The sequence below is a fragment of the Euphorbia lathyris genome, chromosome 6 (genome assembly GCF_963576675.1).
Source record: "Euphorbia lathyris chromosome 6, ddEupLath1.1, whole genome shotgun sequence".
NCBI lineage: Eukaryota > Viridiplantae > Streptophyta > Magnoliopsida > Malpighiales > Euphorbiaceae > Euphorbia > Euphorbia lathyris.
This window is the reverse complement of record NC_088915.1, coordinates 4081125-4089609: the sequence shown is the minus strand read 5'-3', so window position 1 is coordinate 4089609 and position 8485 is coordinate 4081125. Positions and strand designations below refer to the sequence as shown.

The 8485-nt window shown below is 36.6% G+C and overlaps 1 pseudogene; it reads right to left on the bottom strand.

Moving 5' to 3' along the window:
- Positions 1–1435: 1435 nt before the first annotated feature.
- Positions 1436–2528, bottom strand: LOC136233586 (metal-nicotianamine transporter YSL3-like; annotated as a pseudogene).
- Positions 2529–8485: the final 5957 nt, after the last annotated feature.

Genomic DNA, 8485 nt, shown 5'->3' with positions numbered 1-8485 from the left:
AACTTGCTGGAAAAGAAAAATGTCTCCGTCCGTATCAGAAATGGAAGGATGATTTGAGCCATGTTAGGAATTCAATTCTTACGTTTATTGGCTTTTTAGATGCTTAATTAATTTCGATTTAGGAAAACTTATGCGCAATAATCAGTGATTCATCAGAGAAAGAGAAAGGAATTCTTGTTAGAATATTTAGATTCCATTGAGACAAGATGAAGATAATAATAAATAATTAATTAATTATAAAACAGATGAAGAAATTAATTCTATTTTTATAGTTGTTTGGTCTTTGATCTACATGTTATAGCCATGAACTGGAAACCTTTTTTGGTTAATTTGAAAAAGTTTGAGACTGATGTTGGTTGAAGTTGATATGTTCTCGTACATGATGAAATCTAACTCGGTTGAGGGCATTTCTTAAAAGCAAATGCCTTTATGTGGATGTCTTAGATTATCCATTTGTTTTATTATAATTAAAACCGCATCCTGCTTTTAGATCGTGATCCTTATTTTTGCATCCTGTCTGTAGTTAGTGGAAATCCAAAGCAAGGAGATTCAGATGGCGATGATTGCTGAAAGATTTTTTTTCTAAAAAAGATGGACGCAGCAATGGAGATTCAGATGCTCCATCATCTGGTTGCTGCAAGAAGAAATGGTGGTCATCCAGCTTTAATGTCCAATCACTATGTGCCTTGACAAGAGTGATGGCTTTGACAAGTTGTTGTGGCAAGCATATGTTTCTGCTAATAAATTTTTTGCATCCTGTCTGTAGTTAGTGGAAATCCAAAGCAAGGAGATTCAGATGGCCACTACAACTACAAGAAAACAGCTAGTTAGCTACCGCAGCTTTGGTAGCTGATGCGGTAGCTAAACACGTTTACCGATTGAATTTAGCAGGATACCGACCAAAAGCAATCAGTCGGTAAAGGCTTAGTCGCTGGACAAATGCCGACCATTTTCTGAAGATAGTCGCAGACAATAGCGACTACAATTTTGGTCGCTAATCATTCGCAATATCACCGACTATAGTTTGCGACCAAATGTAGTCGCTAATGGGTAAAATTGACACGTAAGCGTATTTGTTTACTGACGAATTTCTGATAGAATTCTGTCTGTAATGGGCAAGATGGAAGCATCATCTAATTGGTTTACCGGCGCATTTCTGACGGAAATTCTGTCGGTAATTTATTTATTTGTAATTGATTAGATAGAATTGTAATTACAATTACGATTATTAAATATGATTATAAACAAGTTTTAACCTTCACAATAAATTAACCATAATACACGATATTCACGAAAGCTAAAAATATATATAGAAATAATTAATATTTAAAGTTCAAATATGTCCAAATATATATGGTAGCTCATAAAATATCATAATCTAGGTTAACCTAACATATTAGGTCAAAAATTTATATGATAAACTAAAAAAATTAATCTATAAAGTTGAAAAGTATGAACCTACAAGGAATGGCACGACCATTACCATTGGAAGAGGGATCCATTTTCCAATACGTTTAGGGGTCAGGTCTCTCAACAAGTTTGCTGCTATAGCAAACCCGAAAAATGCACCACAATGCTGCAGACAATGCTGTGAAGAGCAGAGAACCCTTCTACTCCGAGAATCGCCATGTCAGGATTGCATAAGGAGCTTTATACTGCCCATCAGGATTGCCTACATCAAAAGCTTTGTAGAAGAGAAAGAACGTAAGAGGAGCTACGACACAGCCTATTGCAGTCCCAATCGCCTGGCTAACAAGCATTGAACGAGGCGAAGTGAGAGTCAAATGACCCGTCTTGAAATCATGCATCAAATCAAAAGATATTGAAACAATGGATTTCCTCAACCCACACCCTACCAATCCGGCAACAACTCCGTCATTCTTCCCTGCCATGGCTGCTAGCACAAAGAGAGCAACCTTTCCGTAGTTGTATGCCATATTCATATCAGTCAGACCAGCTCCATAAGCATTGCAGAAACTCAGAGGTGGTGCTAGGATGTATGCAACAACACAAAGTACCATTTTAGCTCCGAAAACATGAGAGGAATTGCAATGATGGAGACCATGGAGAATGCAGCATACCCTAAACAAGCTACCCAAATTGGAATTGTTTCTCCCCTAAAAACCTCATTTCGTGGAAGATCATCAGGAACTTGATCCTGCTTTTGAGAAACTGAACAAAGAAATAGAAATGCAAGAGTTCAATATCATCACAAGCCTGATTATGCTTTTCGGAAACCAAAATTATCAAATTTACATGGAGTAACAGCTTACAAGTTTTGTGTTTGCCATTCTTGAAATGGAGTATCTTGAAAAATTTGTAAAGGCCATCTCCTAGGATCAGAGCAATAGAAACAAAAACTTTGTAACCATTTAAACTCTTCATACTGCTTGGTTTTAAACTAGCAGAGTATCAATCTCCTTTAAGGCCGTCTATCTGCAGCCACATGACTCCCAAGAAATCACAGCACCAAGAAGCAAAGACAAATTCACAGTATGGGAACAGATCATTCGAGCTCCCACATAAGTCATGCTGTAATCGAAGTAAAATCTGTAGAGTTCATTTTCATTCATCAATTAAAATGCAAAATTAACACAAGACAAAAGCTACAATGTTGCAATAAAGTATAAGCGGACTAACGGGTTTCTCCACGCTTTCAATCTGAATGTTGGGAATTGAACAAATCCACATCCTTCTCCACCAGCATAGAACCATTGAAAGAATGCCCAAATGAAGCTTATTGACAAAAACTTCATGAACCATTGAACCTGCTTCCTGTAACAAGAGATGATGTGTTAATACATATGTTTGACCCTTAATACATATGTTATGTTACAGGCAGTGAAATAGAGTATCTTGAAAAAAATTGTAGAGGCTATCTCCTAGGATCAGAGCAATAGAAACGAAAACTTTGTAACCGTTTAAACTTTGTAAATTTGAACCTAAAATAAAAATAAAATAAACATTTCCAAATCAATCTATTTGATTTGAAATGAGATTCAAGTTCTTTTTATCTATCTGTAATAACTATACAAAGAAAATAAATATACTTATATCCATTTACTTCTTGTTCTTTATCACATGTTTCTTCTCTTGTTCCTTTATGACTAGGAATCTCCTGTTTCATTTGTTGTTGGGATATGAATTGCACACAAAACAGATGAAATTGCAAGGATGAGACAGGGCAAAACCACCCCTCTCAAGGGTGGTTCTTGTGGCTGGGATGCAACAGCTCCCCAAGCCCACCCTTGCCTAGAAATCGCCAGCACAAATGTCAAAAATGTATCTATTCAATTTGCTAGTCATTCTAATCGTGTACATATATTCAACAGGTTCTGCATTGAAGTTGCTTGCATTGCATACCTGAAGAGAAGCTCATCATTTCTGACCATCAGCAGCTTCACTATCAGGCTCACCAATCCAACCCCACAAAACACTGAAACAGAATCGTCATCGAGAAATGAACAGCAATTCATTTACAATGTGAAACATGAGAATCAAGTAATATCCAAAACCAAGCAACTACCAAAGTAAATTGATGAAAATCGAAGCAAAATCAGTGAGTGAAGGCAATAAATAAAAATGCAGAATAAAATCAAAGCACCGTTTAAAATAAATTAAAATGCTAGATTGTGGTAAGGATGCTGAAAACAGGGATGCTACACTTGTAGTTTCTAGTTACGGCCTCAAAATTCCACAAGGCAATACAGATCCAAATTCAACAACAAAAAAAAAAAAATCAGAACCTTCATTTGAAAAGTGAAGTGAAAAACATAATATGTTCCAAGCTGTCATAACACCATATTATCATTGCATCCAATGCACTGATATATACAACACAAATATTGCTGACCTGAAGCATAAAGTATACCACTAAAGCTTTGACAATGTCTCCAGGGCGAAATGATAAATGCATATCCACTTTAACAAATTTCAGTTGCTCTCACGTCTTGTTTCCTGTTAAAAAAAATAAGCTGATGATCGCTCTAACAATGAGGCTGTTATATCCAAATAGAAAACATGATCGTACAATTGTTTTACGGTAAAGGAGCAGGAAGGTTTACTAAGAGGTATATTTTTTATTAGCTAAGTCATAATTCAATATGCATAACGCCATGGTGGAATTGAAGAAATTAAATTGAATTCACATCAATTTTTAGTTGGAGTAATAAAAAGGGTTTAATGATCAGTACTGAAATTGCAACAAGAGTCTAAAAACCCAACCTAGAAAACATAAACACCATACCTTGTTAGCAAGAATAGCTTGCCTAATCATCTGATTCTCTCTTCTGCGGATACCTTCAAAGTAGAATATAGGGTTCTGCATTATCTCCTGACTTGTTCCTCTCTGCGGCTCTTTTGCATCTCCATTCGCATTAAGCTGCCCTAACCCTACAGATACAGCTGATGCTTTGGTATCAAGACCACTTGAACTCTTGTGATTTGAATTCAAGAAACCACTTCACTTGCTTCATTTTCATCCAAAGAGATACTCGAAGGCAAACTAGACTTCAGATGGTTTACATCCGAACTGTCCAACAAATGCAGCGCATTAAGTAGACACTGGCGGGCAAGGGATAAAGAGAGCGTAGGCTGTCCGTAGCTGCCCAACATCACATCATCCCTATTGACCGAATCCATGTAACCATTTCTAGCATTCCCATTTTCTATTGCAAGATGCCTCCATTTCCCCTTGCCAATAACATAACTGTAATCTCTGTTCTGTCTGTGGCATTTAGAAGTCCCTTCTCTAAGGCCATCAGACAGCATTCAGCAAGCCGAAGCCACAATATAGGAAGGTTGTAAAATAATTAAAGTTGCTTTCTGGAAGCAGAGAGCAGCAAGTAAAGGCTTCCCACAAAGCCAAGTGTTGTATTCCACAATTGTATGTGATGAGAAGAGATTTGTCTTGTGAGAAATTCATCAGCTTCAGAGGTTTGTCCTTCCAAAGAGATGAACTGCTACTTTGTGCCTTCCAAAGAGTTTCAATGTGATCAAATCAAGTATAGTCCAGCCTGTGATGTGAAAGGCCTGAAATATTCAAGAAATCATTGCTGGAACAACAAATAATAATGTCCAGAACAACACTATGCAGCAAAGTACTTTAATACTCATTTCCTAATTTTTATGTCCAATAGGAGATAATGGCAAGTAAATTTCCAATTGCAATCTTTTCCCAGGACCAAAAAGGTTTTTTTATAGATTATTCAGAAGTGCAAATTACCACAATTTGAGGAAGTCTAATCAAGACAGTTATTCTTCACGTTCTGAGAAGAACTTCAATCGATTTTAGTCGATATCTTAATAGCTATTAAAGCTCTATCTGGCTTGGAATTAAGCCAAGGTCTGGCTCGAACCACCCAATCAAATGCTTTCAGAGGCAAAAGAAGGGTCTTGGATCCAGGTAATGTCTTGGCCTATATCTTAAAAATTAAGTGATAGTTTAGATCCCTTTTATTTGGGTACAAAATTGCAACTCAAGTAATTAAATTCTTAATAACATGCAATATTGAGTCTAAAATGTCTCAGGATAGTTTAGATCCCTTTTTATAATGATTGCATTTCCACTAACTTAGCCTAATGTAATCCTAAACAGCAGTTGTTTCTTCCTACCACTACTCATTTTCCATTAAAAAGTGTAAATGCAAGCAATAGAAGAGTGAGAACAACAAGAGGCAGCAACACACAGAACAAGTTTAACAAGTTTTTGTAACCTTTCAACAGCAAAATCATGTTCTAAGAACAGACAGAACAAGCATGGTTGCTGAACAAAATACTAATATAGGTTATAATAAAATGAAATTAATATCAAATTCTTTACTAGAGATATAAACACTTATTTACCAAATTCTTTACTAATAAATTGAAATTTCATCAAACATAATGTAATTATAGCTAAATGGATGAAAAACACCCAAAGAGAATGGGATTACCTCCAGAAATTATTCTTAACTTTCTCCAAAGCCTGACTTCTCAAAGTTTCAATTCTTCTCTTTTCATTTCATCGATTAAAACTTTTTGCAATTATTAATGCTACCAAACAGAGCTATCTTCATGAAAAGAAAAAAAATTAGCATTAATAAAAATAACATTCAAAACCCTAATCCACAAAAAAAAAAACAAATAGAAACCTTCACCCCATAAGCTAATCGAAGAAGGAGGCTGTATAAAATAGAGAGGGTTTAGGTCGGAGGTCTGAAAAAAGAGGGTTCAGATTCAAGAAGAAGAGTTGGGAGGGATTAACTTTATGGCTTAGGTTAGGGAAGATGCGTTCGAAAACAGGAGCAGAGGAAAGGCGGGGGCCTTTGGTCGGCATATGAACGCCGCTCATGAGGCGCCTTAGGACTTAGGTCGGAAGAAAAAACGAGGAGAGAAGAGTGAAGAGAGAAGTTGAGGGAAGTAAAACAGAGGAGAGAGATACGTAGAGAGAGTCTAAAGGGTTTTACTTACTTTTAATTCAATTTAATTTTTTTTCTTTTTAATATATATTTTTTTGGATTTTCCTGTCTTGCCACTAAGACTTGGTCGCTGGGTGAAATTTGCAGTAGGTGCAGTGGGCGCCAATTTTACCGCCTTCTGCAGCGACTGAGCAAAACTATGGGCGACGAAATAGTCGGTATTTAGCTACCAATTTGTATCTGGTCGCTAAAAACAGTAGCGAGCAAGCTATTTTCTTGTAGTGGGCGATGATTGCTCAAAGATTTTTTTTCTAAAAAAGATGGACGCAGCAATGGAGATTCAGATGCTCCATCATCTGGTTGCTGCAAGAAGAAATGGTGGTCATCCAGCTTTAATGTCCAATCACTACAAGAAAACAGCTAGTTAGCTACCGCAGCTTTGGTAGCCGATGCGGTAGCTAAACACGTTTACCGACTGAATTTAGCTGGATACCGACCAAATGCATTCAGTCGGTAAAGGCTTAGTCGCTAGACAAATGCCGACCATTTTTTGAAGATAGTCGCAGACAATAGCGACTACGATTATGGTCGCTAATCATTCGCAATATTAACGACTATATTTTGCGACCAAATACAGTCGCTAATAAGCAAAAATGACATGTAGGCGTATTATTTACCTACGAATTTGTGACAGAATTCTGTCGGTAACAGGCAAGATGGAAGCATAAACAGATTGGTCTACGACGAATCTCTGACGGGCATTCTGTTGTAATTTAGTTATTTGTAATTAAATCTTTTATATATAATTGTAATTCCAATTAGGATAATAAATTACAATTATAAATATATTTTAACCTTCACAATAAATTAACCACAATACACAATATTCATGAAAGCTAAAAATATAGATAGAAATAATTAATATTTCAAGTTTAAATATGTCCAAATATATAAGGTAGCTCACAAAATACCATAATCTAGATTAACCATATTAGGTCAAAAATCTATATGATAAACTACATAGTTAACCTACAAAGTTGCAAAATATGCACCTACAAGGAATGACACGACCATTGCCATTGGAAGAGGGATCCATTTGCCAATATGCTTAGGGGTCAGGTCTCTCAACAAGTTTGCTGCTATAGCAAACCCGAAATATCCAACACAAAGCTGCAGACAATGCTGTGGAATAGCAGAGAATGCATGAGGAGCTTTATATTGCCCGTCAGGATTGCCTACATCAAAAGCTTTGTAGAAGAGAAAGAACTAAGAGGAGCTACGACACAACCTATTACAGTCCCAATCGCCTCGGTAACAAGCATTGAATGAGGCGAAGTGAGAATCAAATGACCCGTCTTGAAATCATGCATCAAATCAGACCAAAGAGCAACCTTTCCGTAGTTGTATGCCATATTCACATCAGTCAGACCAGCTCCATAAGCATTGGAGAAGCTCAGAGATGGTGCTAGGATGTATGCAACAACTACAGAGTACCATTTTAGCTCCGGAAACATGAGAGGAATTGCAATGATGGAGACTATAGAGGATGCAGCATACCCTAAACAATCTACCCAAATTGGAATTGTTTCTCTCCTAAAAGCCTCATTTCATGGAAAATCATCAGGAACTTGATCCAGCTTTTCAGAAACTGAACAAAGAAAAAAAAAGCAAGAGTTTAAGATCATCAGAAGCTTGATTATGCTTTTCGGAAACCGAAATTATCAAATTTACATGGAGTAACAACTTACAAGTTTTGTGTCTGCCATTCTTGGCTGCTGCACTTATGTTACAGGCAGTGAAATAAAGTATCTTGAAAATTTTGTAGAGGTCATCTCCTAGGATCAGAGCAATAGAAACAAAAACTTTCTAACCATTTAAACTCTTCATGCTTGTTTTGAAGTAGCAGAGTACGAATCTCCTTTAAGGTCGTCTATCTGCGGCCACATGACTCCCAAGAAATCATAACACCAAGAAGCAAAGACAAATTCACAGTATGGGAACAGATCATTCCAGCTCCCACATAAGTCATGCTATAATCAAAGTAAAATATGCAGAGTTCATTTTCATTCATCAATTAAAATGCAAAA